This window comes from Carcharodon carcharias, chromosome 5 (assembly GCF_017639515.1).
Source record: "Carcharodon carcharias isolate sCarCar2 chromosome 5, sCarCar2.pri, whole genome shotgun sequence".
In the NCBI taxonomy this organism is placed as follows: domain Eukaryota; kingdom Metazoa; phylum Chordata; class Chondrichthyes; order Lamniformes; family Lamnidae; genus Carcharodon; species Carcharodon carcharias.
This window is the reverse complement of record NC_054471.1, coordinates 151,492,155-151,506,114: the sequence shown is the minus strand read 5'-3', so window position 1 is coordinate 151,506,114 and position 13,960 is coordinate 151,492,155. Positions and strand designations below refer to the sequence as shown.

General features: G+C 47.6%; 1 non-coding gene across 1 annotated transcript; it reads right to left on the bottom strand.

The window, feature by feature from the left end:
• Window positions 1–2,785: 2,785 nt before the first annotated feature.
• trnak-cuu lies at window positions 2,786–2,857 on the bottom strand. The gene has a single exon. It is a non-coding gene; the product is annotated as a tRNA-Lys (tRNA).
• Between the last annotated feature and the right edge of the window lie 11,103 nt (window positions 2,858–13,960).

Below are 13,960 nucleotides of genomic sequence, written 5' to 3'. Positions count from 1 at the left end.
CTCCAGCTTCCGACCCCTCCCCCACATTGAGTACGGGGGCTGATTCGGAGCTGCCAGCTGGCCCCACCTGTACCTCGATCCCACCCCCAGGATCAAGGCCAGAGGGGTCCTCTCTGGTCTCCTCTAAAGGTTTTGGGTCAGAGGGCAGCGGCAGTTCTGATGCCCGCTCTCCTCCCGGCACCGGGTCGTCCGGGGAGCTCAGGACAAGCTCCTGACCTAAAACTAGGACGCCCGGTGCTAAGGTTTGGGAGGGAGCGGGAAGGCCTTCCTTTTCGCCGCCACCCAATGACCCGTTGACATTTTTTAAATTTTGAAAGTTGCAGTCCCCCGATGAGCCAGAAGGTACCTCGGGGGTATCGAGGGTCTCTGAGTCGGGCACCACCTCAAGGGAGGTGCCTTCAGTGACCCCCGAGGGGCCCTGTTCAGGGGACTGCAGCAGGTTGACAGGGGTAATAGTGGTGGGAGTCGGTGCAGGGGTTTTGAGTTCCCCCAGAGGACAGGGCGAGATTTTACTTGGTGGAGACGCCACCACCTCTTCATCGGGGGAAGGGACACACCCAACTTCTTCAGTTTGGGCATCACCCACCTCCTCCTCCGAAGCGTGACGTCTCTTCCGGGTCAGGCTGGGGGCTAGGGAGACCTCCATTTCCGAGGCCCCCTCCTCCTTGTCCAGCCCTCCCGGACACTCCACCCTCTGGGTTTTGGGTGTTAGATACCCCGGCTCGGGGTCCCGCGTCCCTTCCCCGCCGGCCCCGGGAGCACGCGCAGGGACGACGCCGGGCCCAGCACTCGGCGCCTTAGCACCCACGGGCCCGGGAGCACACGCGGACACGACGCCGGGGCCGGATGTTGTCTTTTCCCCCGAGCCGGTGCTTGCAGTTGTTTGGGGGTTTTGGGGCGTTTCAGGGGCCGCCTCCAGGTTGCGGGTCTTCCTCTGCGCCTTCTTACGGCGTGGGGGCTCTCCCCCCGCCTCACCGGCAGCCGAGATGGCAGTGGCCGCCGGCGTCGCTTCCCCTTGCGGGGAGGGAGATGGAGTGGTGGCGGGGGGAGGAGGGGCGGTGCCAGCCGTGGCCGCTTGGGTGGGGCTCGTAGCCTTGGAGGCGGGGCAGTTCTTCCTCACGTGCCCCGCCTCCTTACAAGCATGGCACCGCACGCCCTCCACGGTCCAGAAGACCCGATAGGCGGTCCCCTCAAAATTGATAACGAAGGCCCCCTCCAGGCACTCCTCCTGGGCCAAGCAGACAAATACCTGGCGCCGGAAGGAGTACACATGGCGGAGGGCCGAGTCTTTGAGGCCGAGCGGGATTGGTGCAACCCCCGACCTGACCTCCCCCAATTTATTAAGGTGGGGGAGGAGGAGCTCACTGGATAGAATAGGCGGGACGTTCGAAATAATAATTCTCTGGGCGGTGGCCTCAAGGGGGTCCACCGCCAGAAAAGTCCCGCCCACAGTGAGTCCTTTTTGCAGGGCGAGGTGCACCGCCCGCTCGGACCTCAAGAAGAATATGGCCTTCCCATACATTTTAGAGGCCGCGACAATGGCTGAGGGGCCGACGACCCCAGCCATAGCCTTTACGCAGGCCTCTATTGTCATTTCAGGGTGAGCATAGCTCTTTACCCCAAGGGCCCTGGTCAGGAGGCGGAAAGGTGACAGGGCAGCGGGAGCAGCTGGAGCCGCAGAAGCAACCACCCCCGAATAAGTTTTCTTTTTTTGAGGCCCTGCCACCGGTGACAAAACCGCCTCCACATTAGCCCTCGAGGGCCCGGCCACAGGCGATGGTGAATTGGCCTTAGGGCCAGAGCCACGCCCACCCCGGGAAGGATTGGCCATTTTGTTTTTTTCTTTTTATATTTTTTTTATATATATATAGGGAGGAAAGGGGGTGGGGGGGAGAGGTAGAAACAACCTCCCCTCTTTTAGGCAGGAGAGGAGAGGAGGGAGAGGAGTAAAAGACAGGGAGGCACAGGAGGGAAAGAGGTAAATGTCCAGGTGGGTGTCCTCGATGGTGGATGGACGGTGGGTGGGGGCCTGATGTTCTTCAGGCAGGGGGAGGCGATGTCTTCACCAGCTATTGCTGGCCTTACTGGGAAAAGGGCTGGGTTGGGGGGAGGGGTGGCAGAAAGATGGTTTCAGCACACACACACACCCTCCCTCTCTTCCTTCCCCAACTCCTCTGGCAGTCTTCTTGCCTCCCCCTACAAAAACACAGTCCTTAATTGCCCCCACCTTAAACAAAAATACACAGTTCAGACACCCACCTAGGATGTTGTTTTTTAACTCAGTCCTGGCCTCCTGGCCTTCCTGTCCTGTATCAACAGCAGCAACTGTTCTCTTCTCTCCCTCTCTCTCCTTTGGCAGCACTGGAGGAGCAGCAGCAGAAGCAGCAGCAGCAGCACACAGCAGAAGCAACAACCCCAAAGGCAGCAGCAGAAACAGTTGAAACACTGAGGAGCAGCAACACCAACACCACACACCTTCTCTCCTCAGTACCAGGAAACCAACTGAATCCACAATTACCTCCACGAGATCGTTAAGAAAATGAACTCTTGATACTCTTTTTGAGTAAACCTGTTTCCATCTGTTTCAGATGAAGTTACATTGTTTCATAGTTTGCCATTGTGAGATTTGAACTCTTGATCTTGGGGTTACAAACCCAGTACCATAACCACTTGGCTATTTAGGCCAAGCCTTTAAACTCTCACCCCTCTGATTATGGTGGAGTTTTTAAACGTTTTTAATTAATGAGTGTACAACACTCGTTTCAATGAACACAATAAATCTACATTCCCTGAGCAGGAATCGAACCCGGGCCGCAGCGGTAAGAGCGCCGAATCCTAACCACTAGACCATCAGGGATGATTAAACCTGTTTCCATCTGTTTCAGATGAAGTTACATTGTTTCATAGTTTGCCATTGTGAGATTTGAACTCTTGATCTTGGGGTTACAAACCCAGTTCCATAACCACTTGGCTACTTAGGCCAAGCCAAGTTAGGTAAAAGTAACTCTTTCGAGTACAAACCCATTTCCATCTGTTTCAGATGAAGTTACATTGTTTCATTGTTTGCCATTGTGAGATTTGAACTCTTGATCTTGGGGTTACAAACCCAGTACCATAACCACTTGGCTATTTAGGCCAAGCCAAGTTAGGTAAAAGTAGTTGCACAGCCTGGGCACGGGTGTTAATCACTTGTACACACTTTTCATTGTCAATAAACTCCTAAGAATGTCTCCCTACAGGTGGCTCCTTTTTCTGATGAGCAGTGTTCTTGTCACTCAGATGTGAAACCTTTCTGCACAAAATAAAGAAATAAAGGCAGGTGTCTCAGTCCAGGGCCTCTTCCCTGTCCTCTGTGCAGCCTTCAGACCACAGTGATGGTTCAAACTCACACTCCCTGGAAACATTACTGATGCCTGCACCTCAGCTGTGCTGGTCATTGCTGCCAGAATGTAGTGGGCAGGTGCCACAGAGTTCTCTCATTCTCTCTGTTTGCTCTCAGCACCTTTAAGGTGGGGCTGGCCCCCATCACAGCAGCATCTGCGACCAGTGGTGGTGTGCCCCAGCTCCTGAAGGTCTCAGGTGCTGAAGGCAGACATGGCATCAGATGTGTCTAAAGTTTCATGGCTGCATCTCTGAATTGGCCCTGATCATGGAGTGCGTCAAACTGCCCTCGACCAGACAAGAGTCAAACATTCTCAGATGCTATGTGAAGATTTTTGGAGTGTCCTCACTGCATATTGTCATCATCCTCCTGTGATTGAGTGACTATTAGGGCCTCCACTGCATCTCCATGACAGGAACATTCTCACAGAGGGTACTGGCACTGCCATAAGCCAGATTGGAGTCCAACGTTCACAACTGTGATGTGAGGATCTATGGGGATACCTCACTGAATGTTGTCATCATCCTCCACAAATCTGGCAGCTATGAGGGCCTCCCGAATGCGCCTGCCTCATCTGGCCAGTGTGAGGGCCTCATTCCCATCATCGACACAACCGAGGACCCCCTCACCCTCATCCCCATCAGTGTCCTCCTCATTGGAGGAGACCACCAGTTCCTCCATCTCCTCCTCAGCCAGCTCCTCTCCCCGTTGCAGTGCCAGGTTGTAAAGGGTGCAGCAGATGACGACGATGCGTGACATCCTCTGCAGACTCTAATGCAGGGCTCCACCAGACTGGCCCAGGCACTGGAACCGCATCTTCAGCATCCTGATGGTTTGCTCCACCAAGTTGTGAGCTGCTGCATGAGCCTCATTATAGCGTCACTCTGCTGCAGTCCGAGGCCACTGCATGGGTGTCATCAGCCACAGCCCCTGCAGGTAGTCCTTGTCTCCAAGGAGCCAACCCTGCAGCCTCTGTGGACCCTGGAAGACGTCAGGGATCTACAAGCGACTCAGGGTGTAGGCGTCATTCACACTCCCTGGAAACTGTGCGCACACCTGCAGGATGCTTTTCTGGTGGTCGCACACCAGCTGCACATTCAGCAAATAAAAGCCCTTGCGGTTGATGAAGTCCACTGAGTGTAGCAACAGAGACCTAAGCGCCACATGAGTGCAGTCAATCACACCCTGCACCTGTGGAAATCCCAAGGTCAGGGCGAATCCAATGGCCCTTGCATCCTGGCTGTCCCAGTCCTGGGAGAAATGCACAAAGTTGCCATGGGGAAGATGGCATCCGTGACCTCATTTTGTGGGTGGAGGATTGTGAAATCCCACAGAGGTCACCTGTGGAGCCCTGAAAGGAGCCAATGGCACAGAAATTGAGTGCTACAGAGACTTTCACAGCCACTGGCAGCGGATGCCCTCCATGTCCCCTTGGCGCCAAGTCCTGCAGTAAGTGGCAAATGTGAGCGACCAGGTCCCTAGACATGCACAGTCATCATCAACACTGGTTTTCGATCATTTGCAGGAATGGCAGGTGGCATCTATAGACCCTGGGTGTCCGTGGGCACCGACTAACCACAGCTCGCTGTTGCTCCTGGGTGGCATGTGCGGGAGCCCCTACTGCTCCTTTTTAAGGTTGCTGCTCTTGCCTTTGTGCAGCCAGGAGCTTCAGTCGCTCTCTCCTCCATCTTCTATGGGTCTCTGTAGACCATTAAGCATACAGTTAGGTCACCAGGATCCATGATCCTGATGTGGTCCTCCTGCAGCATGAAAGAGAGAGAGACATGGCTATCATGGCTGTATTTAGCAACTTTCCAGGCCCTGTGTGACCGCCCCTTAATGCTTCTTGGAGAGTGCTGGTCACCCCCTCATATGGTCAGAGATGAGTGCGCTGCATGGCTGCCCTGTCAACCTGAGACATGGGAGACACTGGTCTAAACCAGGATGCTGAGATTGCAAAGGGCTGTGAGCACCTCCAGCAGTGACTGCTACATGGCCAGCGTTGGTGAGGAGATTGTACAATGTGTGCAGTCCAACAGCTCCGCGATCCACTAAAGTGGCGGCAGACTCAAAGTCTGTGCTGGGGGGTGGGTGGCAGTGGGGGCATGGGTAAGGTATGGAGCGCTTGGTGGCCCTTTGGTGCCTCCACGTTGCTTGCATGGGCGGGCAGGCTAGGGGCCTGACCCCAATCATATCAGTGTGGCTGCACCTGACCTGTCTTAGTTGCAGAGGAATGGTCAGTTTATACAGGGATGCCTAATGCGTGGCCACTTCCCTTGCTTACCGTGCCCCCACCTCAATTGCCTGTGCGCAGGATGCAGTGCCAGGGCAGCACTTGATCCCCCCACTGAAAACAGTCGCCTCTAAGGCTGGCCAGCACTTGCCCCTGGACATAACCCCCTCAGCAGTCACCTCTGACGATGGCCAGCACTACACCGGACACCCCACCACCCCCGGCCCCCTCAGCAGCTGCCTCTGAGGCCAGGCATCAGCTTCCCCCACCCCACCAATGGTCCTGAGGCCTGTAAATAACAGGCGAGATGTGGAGAACATTGCTGCTCGCTCATCCCAGTTCCCCCAAAGTGAAGGCCACCAAGTGCACATCGCCTATGTGCTGTTGTGAAGCACATTAGCGTGTTTCCCCGCTGACGTGGATGGACGATATGGTGAGGTTCCAAGAGCCTGGTAGGATGGCCTTTTAATTATGTGATGTATTTCAATTAGCTCCCTGCCGACTGATGGCGGAAAACGCAGCCTGCCATTGGCGGGCTGAGTGGACGATCACTACCTGCCTTCACACTGTTGTGAAGCAGGTTGCATCATATTTTCTGCGCATGTCACCTATCATGCCCACTGCCAGCAAGCTTGGAAAATTCTGCTCAACAAGCGAACAAGCCACTCAATAGAGCACATACCATGGCCACACTATGTTAACATAACATTATTACAATTACACTGCTCTTCCGCGAGGCTTTTCCCTGACTGGTTGATGCGCTGTAACTACAAATCTGAAAAAATTAATATTTTTATTAAAAGTTTCCATCTCACTGAGAAGGCTTCAGACCAATCCAGATTCAACAACCTGCTCTGAAAACTCTGCACACATTTTGACAGCTGTGACAAATTCCACCACAGCATCGAAGACAATCCACAGCATTTTAAAACAACTAATAACATTCTAAATAAAACAACCCACAACATTCTAAAAAAAAGTCAATTCACCCTATCTTCCAATCCTTTGTAAAGTTCCAGATCTGGTCTGGGGTCTCCATCTTCACCAAAAACTAATCAGTTCTGCCTTGGGCCATATGCTATCTGTGCACCAGGTCATGGTGAAATCAGTCCATCAGTTTTTGAGATATATTATTTACAGGCAAACAGACTAATGGGGCAAAAACATTACCTCTGCTCACCGTCACTGAAAAGCTATGAACTATTTTAATGGTGTTAATTAATTTGAATTTTAGAAAGTTACCGTGTTTTCAAATCTTTAACCAGAGTATGACACAAAATAATAAAGGGATATCTTAAATTGCTTCATGGCTCCCAATTAGCTATTGTTTTGGATCTGAGAGAAAGAGCAATTTGTTCCTAGATTCAGTTAAAGCTGAGAATAAAGTTGACATCATAGTGGCAACAGCACAGAAGAAGGTTGTGTTAACTCCACAATGGCAACAGTTGGAAGGGAACTGCAACTGTTCCTTGACGCTTTTCCCTGCCTGGTTGAAGAAGAGTCATATTGGACTCAAAATGTTAACTCTGTTTCTCTCTCCACTGACGCTGCCAGACCTGCTGAGTATTTCCAGAACTTTCTGTTTCTATTTCAGTTTGTTGCTTTCATTTACAGAAGGAGGCCATTTGGTTTATGGCCCTTCCTTACGCCATGTCATAAAGTACCCCAGCCTTTTCTGCCGTTCCGCCACTTCTCTCGTCAAAGATGTTGAACAGCTCCTTTTCGTAGCTCTGTCATCACTGAAATCAACAGCGGCTGTGAGTTTGCTGAACTGGTGCTTATGAGATTTCCGTCACTGCTTTAGACTGTTGCATAATGAGCTGATGAACCTAGCGTGCTTTGCATCAACAGTCAAAACAAATCTATTGCATCAGTTGTGCTCAGATTTAAATGTACTGAATGGTTCACAACTATATTTTGTGTATTTATAAAGTAAAGCTAACTACACATTTAATATCAATTAAAGAATATCGGATTCATTTGATTAATATAATGCCTGCTATGGAGCATTTTAAAGTGTCCGACCTGTTGTCAATTTCACAGATCGATTGAATTAGGAGCAGGTCCTTTTGCTGGAGAAATTGAAGTTACTGGAAATGAAAATTGTGAGAGATGTACAATAGGGTTCTGAATGGATATTCCCTGTTTTACTCTATTCACCAAAGACTAAATTAACCCTTTCCTTAATTTAAAAGTGTTTCCGTTGCCCTCCTCTTGGTATTCTGCGTTTTAGCTGAATTTTTCCCAATATTTCTCTTCACACCTTGTCATGATAATAAGTTGCTGGAAATCTGAAATAAAACAGAAAGTACTGGAAAAACTCAGCTTGTTTTTTTTTTATTTCAAGCCTTATCACGCTTGGTTTCAGTTCCAAGTAACTTGATTCATTAAAACCAAGTGTTAGAGGTTGGAGGGATTAATTACACAACGTGCTACAGCTAGAAACTCTGTCCCTGAATCAAACGAGCCTCTGATGCCAGATGTCTCCTGCAAGTATCCCTTCCCGTGTTGGATGACGAGAGGATCAGGCAATGGCTGAGTGTCCTCCGGGGTCGAACACTCTACAGATAGTTACTGCCCTGGGTGACCAGTTCAGAACTGTCATTTACATCTTCTACTGCAAGACCGATGGTGGCCACCGAACTGTACCCCAGAAACAGGTGAAACTGGGCGTGGGCAAAATAGATTATCATTTCAATGAAAACGTCAGTACCCTGACACTCCTTTTGAATAGTGCTCAGCAGGCCTGCAACATGGAATCGCTTTCCATTGTCTATTAAAGCAGCCCTTATAAAGTGTTAGAGAACATTTGGTTCAGACTGAGCTGTTTCTTGAAATCGTTTCCGACCTGATGGATGATCTTTACCCCCCGCCCCCCTCCCACCCCCCACGCAATGTGGTAGCCTTTTGTCTCCAAGTAATTCTGAAGGAAGACAGTATAAGCTATAATGCAGAACCGAGCAAATTTACCGCCCGTTGGGTCAGTTTTGGTGCAGCACTAACTTCTTGATAGCCTTTAGCTTTACGAAATATTGCGGAATTATGGCATATAAAGTTGGAGCAAAGACATTGCTGTCCCCCCCCCCCCCTTAATGCATTGGCTTTGGTTTGCTGCCAGTGTTTTATGACATTTGTTTCCGTGTTACCAGTTTGTTGGCACTCGACAGAACCTGATTCTCCTGAACATTAGAAAATCGTCAGATGCAGAAGTTTGTTTCGTTTGAAAAGTCCGTCGGTTGGTGAGGGGGATAGAAAGTTTAATTTTCTGAATTGCTAATAGGGTGATTAAAGAGTATGAACGCCGACTAACAGATTTCAGATAACCTGTACACCAGAATCACTAATCTAACCATAGCTGAACCTGAATGATTTTGAATGATCTGATATTGCTTATATGTGAAATATGTCGTTCAAATAAAATAATCGAATAAGTAAATGCGCTAATGGTTATAATGGTTATAACATAGGCAATAGTAGCAAGGTTTGTAATAAATCCTGTATTTACAGTATAAAATGTTTTTCTGATACTCATTCCAGTATATTGTCTTAATTCAGTTCTTACCTGCTTGATGCCGGTGGGAGACCTTTGAGAATAAACTCAAGTCAGTCTTAAGTTTTCTTCCTGGCTGATTGATATTTGCAAATGTATGGAAGTGATTTCCAGCAGCTAGTTGGCACGCCTCCCCCACTTTCAGCTCAGTGAGTACTCAAGCTGTCTTCTCTTCACACCTTATCCTTTTCACAGGTCAGCTGGAAGGCTACGGAAGTGACAGCTCATTGGATTTGTCTGTGACCTGTCCGTGGGTAACGAGTCGGCGAGGTTGTTGAGCTGGCAATGTCAGAGCTCAGCTGGCATCCTCACAAAAGCTGAGTCTTGAAGTATTTGAGGTCAGTTGAAGTTGAGATCGCGCCAAGCACGCTCTGCAACAGTTCACTCTCCTCTCGCATCTGCTCCCCGAGTTTGTACACGCTTTTTTCTTAATCTTCACTGAAAAATCCTGTTAAGGAGATAGCGACATTACAGAGTACAGCTAATTTATTTCAGCAATCCTCACAGACTTCTAAATTTGGAACCGTGTAACGCACGCTGAGCTGAGAGTGCAGTAGGCGTGTCGCTTTGCTGCTTAGACTCGCAAACGGGAATTCACTAGCATTCTATAGCATTAATGGAAACCAACAGCCCAGGAGACTATATAAAGCTGAGGCAAAAGCAAAAACTCTTTCTCTCCACAGATGCTGTCAGACCTGCTGAGTTTTTCCAGCAATTTTTGCTTTTGTTTCAGATTTCCAGCATCCGCAGTATTTTGCTTTTATATTATATAAAGCTGTCTTGGTAGACGCGCAGAAAAAATGTGAAGTGATTCATTTTGGTCGGCAGGATGAGGAGGGGAGAGGCAATATGAAAGAACTGGTATAATTTTACAGTGGATGTAGGAACAGAGAGGCCTGGGGTGTAAGTACACAAGTCTTTCAAGGTGGTAGGCCAAGTTGAAAAGGCTAAGGGTCTCCCCGGAAAGGCTAATTTGCATCTAATTTATAATGTACAATCCTGTTCCCAAACAATTTTGGTATAGCCAATCTGCTCCTCCTCCACCTTCTGAAATCCAGAAGGATTCCCCAGGCAAGGTGAGAGGGCGAGATCTGGCATAACTGAGGTTAATTGTCCCAAAATATAACAATGCAGGTATCACGGGGTAGAAAGAGGAGAATAATGAAACGAGGTCAGGTGGGGGCCGTTTTGAAATGTACAATGGCACACCAAAAATCAAACCGTTGTTCTGTTGAACTCTTGAGCACAGAATCTAGACTGTGCCTCAAGTGGAGCCTCAAGAGGCGCTGTCTTTCAGATGAGGAGGCACCTTCTATTCTCTCAGATAGATGCAAATTAGACCATGACACTATTTAGAAGACAGCCAGTGGAGTTCTGTCTAGTGTCTTGGCTGTTATTTATCCCTCAACCAACATAACTGAAACAGATTATCTGGTCATCATCACTTTGCTGTTTGTGTGATTTGATTTGTGTGTTATCTGGTTGCTGTGTTTCCTGCTTTACCACTTAGATGAGGGAAGTGAATGTACTAATGCCAAATTTGCGAATGATACAAAAATAGGCAGGAAGGCAAGTTGTGAGGATGACACAGGAGTCTACAGAGGGATATAGACAGGTTAAGTGAGTGGACAAATAAGTGGCATATAGAATATAATGTGGGAAAATGTGAGGTTATGCACTTTGGCAGGAAGAATAGAGGAGCTGAATATTATTTGAATGGAGAAAGACTACAGAAAGCTGCAGCACAGAGGGATTTGGGAGTCCTTGTGCATAAATCCCAAAAAGTTAACGTACAAGTTCAACAGGTAATAGGGAAGGCAAATGGTTTATTGGTCTTTATTTCAAAGGGAACAAAGTATAAAAATAGGGAAGTCTTGCTAAAACTATACAAGGCACTAATTAGACCACAACTAGAATACTGTGAACAGTTTTGGTCCCCTTATCTAAGGAAAGATATATTGGCATAGGTCACAATCCAGAAAAAGTTCACTAGGTTGATCCTGAGTATGGCGGGATTTTTTTATGAGGAGAGGTTGAACAGGTTGGGCTTGTACTCATTGGAGTCTAGAAGAATGAGAGGTGACTTTATTGTAACATATAAGATTCTTAGGGGGCTTGACAGGGTAGAGGTTGTTTCCCCTTGTGGGAGAGTTTAGAACCAGAGGACATAATCTCAGAGTAAGGGGTCACCCATTTAAAATAGAGGTGAGGAGGAATCTCTTCTCTTAGAGGGTAGTTAATCTGCAGTATTGTTTACTGCAGAAGGCTGTAGAGGCTGGGTCGTTAAGTACATTCAAGGTGGAAATGGACAGATTTTTAATCAGTAAGGGAATCAAGGATTATGTGGAAAAGGCAGGAAAGCGGAGTAGAGGATTATCAGATCAGCCATGATCTCATTCAATGGCGGAGCAGACGCGATGTGTTAAATGACCTACTTCTGCTCCTACATCTTATGGCCTTATGGCAGCAGTTCAAATGTACTTAAGATCATAAAAATCAGGAGCAGGAGCATTTGACCCATCGAGCCTGCTCTACCTTTCAGTGAGATCATGGCTGATCTGATTGTGGCCTTAATTCCAATTTGTTGCTTACCGTCCATGACCCCTGACTCCTTTGTCAATCTGTCTAACTCAGGCTTGAATATATTCAATGACCCAGTCTCCATTGTGTGAAAGAGAATTCCAAAGACTATCAACCTTCTGAGAAAAGAAACTCCTCCTTATCGCTGTCTTAAATGGGAGACCCATTATTTTTAAACTGTGCCCCCTTGTTCCATGAGAGGAAACATCCTCTCAGCATCTAACCTCCAGCCCCCTCAGAATCTTATACGTTTCATAGAACCATAGAAAAGTTACAGCGCAGAAAGAGGCCATTCAGCCTATCGTGTCTGCACTGGCCAAAAAGAGGCTAACGGAATTAGCCACTCATTTTAATCCCACTTTCCGGCACCTAGTCCATAGCCTTGCAGATTGCAGCACTTCAGATGCAGGTTCAGGTATCTTTTAAATGAGTTGAGTGCTTCAGCCTCAATCACCAACTTAGTCAGTGAATTCCAGATAACCACCACCCTCTGGGTGAAAAAAACTTTTCCTCATATTCCCTATCATCTTTCTACCAATCACCTTAAATCTATGCCCTCTGGTAATTGATCCTTCAGTTAGGGGAAACAAGTCTTTCCTATCTATCCTATCTAGGCCTCATAATTTTGTATGCCTCAATTATGTCAATCATTAATATATACAACAAACAGCAAGGGCCCCAACACTGAGCCCTGTAGAACACTACTAAAAGCCGTTTTCCATTCACAAAAACATCCATCGACCATTACCCTTTGTTTCCTGTCACCGAGCTAATTTTGGATCCAACCTGCCACCTTCCCATGTATCCCATAGGATCTCATTCTCCTGACCAGTCTGCTATGTGGAACCTTGTCAAATGCCTTACTGAAATCCATGTAGACATCATCCACTGCACTACCCTCATCAATTCTTCTTGGTACTTCCTCAAAAAATCCTATTAAGTTAGTAAGACACGATCTTCCCCAAATGAAACCATGCTGACTCTCCCTGATCAATTTGTGCCTTTCTAAGTGACGGTTTATCCAGTCTCTCAGAATTGTTTCCAATAATTTGCCCACCGCTGAAGTCAGACTGACAGGCCTATAATTTTCTGTCCTATCCCTCTCACCCTTTTTAAATAATGGCACAGCATTTGCAGACCTCCAATCCTCTGGGAGCTTGCCTGTATCTAGTGAGGATTGGAAAATGACCCTCAGAGCATCTGTTATTTCTTCCTTGGTTTCCTTCAACAACCTGGGATACAATCCATCCAGCCCTGGTGATTTATCCACCTTCAAGGTTGCCAGTCCCTCCAGTACTTCTCTCTCACTACGCTTGTCGTATCTAATATTTCACTCTCCTCCTCTTTAACTAGAATGTCTGCATCATCCCTCTCCTTAGCGAAGACAGAGGCAAAGTACTCATTGAGAACCCTGCCCACATCTTCTGCATCAACCCACAAATTACCATGTACATCTTTGAGAGGCCCTACCTTTCCCTTAGTTATTCCCTTGCTCTTAATGTACTGGTAAAACATCTTAGGATTTTCTTTGATTTTACCCGCCAATATTTTTTCAAATCTTCTCTTTGCTTTCATAATTTCCAGTTTTACTTCGCTCCTATACTTTCTATACTCCTCTAGGCTTTCTACAGTATTAAGTCTTTTGTGACTGTCACAAGCTTTCTTTTTCTGCTTTATCTTGGCCTCTATGCTTCTGGATAACCAGGGGGCTCTAGATTTGGCAGTACCACCCTTTTTCTTTGTGGGGACATGTCTACACTGTGCCCATTGAATCTCACCTTTGAATGCTTCCCACTGATCTGACAGTTTTTCCTTCCAATAGCTGCATCCAATCCACTCTTGCCAGCTCACCTCTCAGCTTTGTAAAATTTGTCTTCTGCAATTTAGAACGTTTATTCCTGTTCTATCTTTGTCCTTTTCCATAATGATGTTAAATCTAACTATATTGGTCACTATCTCCAAAAAGGTCCCCCCACTGCTACTTCATCCACTTGCCCAGCTTCATTTCCTAAGACTAAATCTGCAGTTGTGCCCACTCTCGTTGGGCTTGTAATATGCTGGTTAAAAACGTTCTCTGGAATGCAGTTCAAGAATTTTGCGCCCTCTGTGCCTTTCACACTGTTCGAATCCCAGTTAGTATTAAGGTAGTCGAAGTCCCCAACGATGACTGCCCTATCGTTTTTGCAGTCAGAAATCTGCCTATGTATTTGCTCTT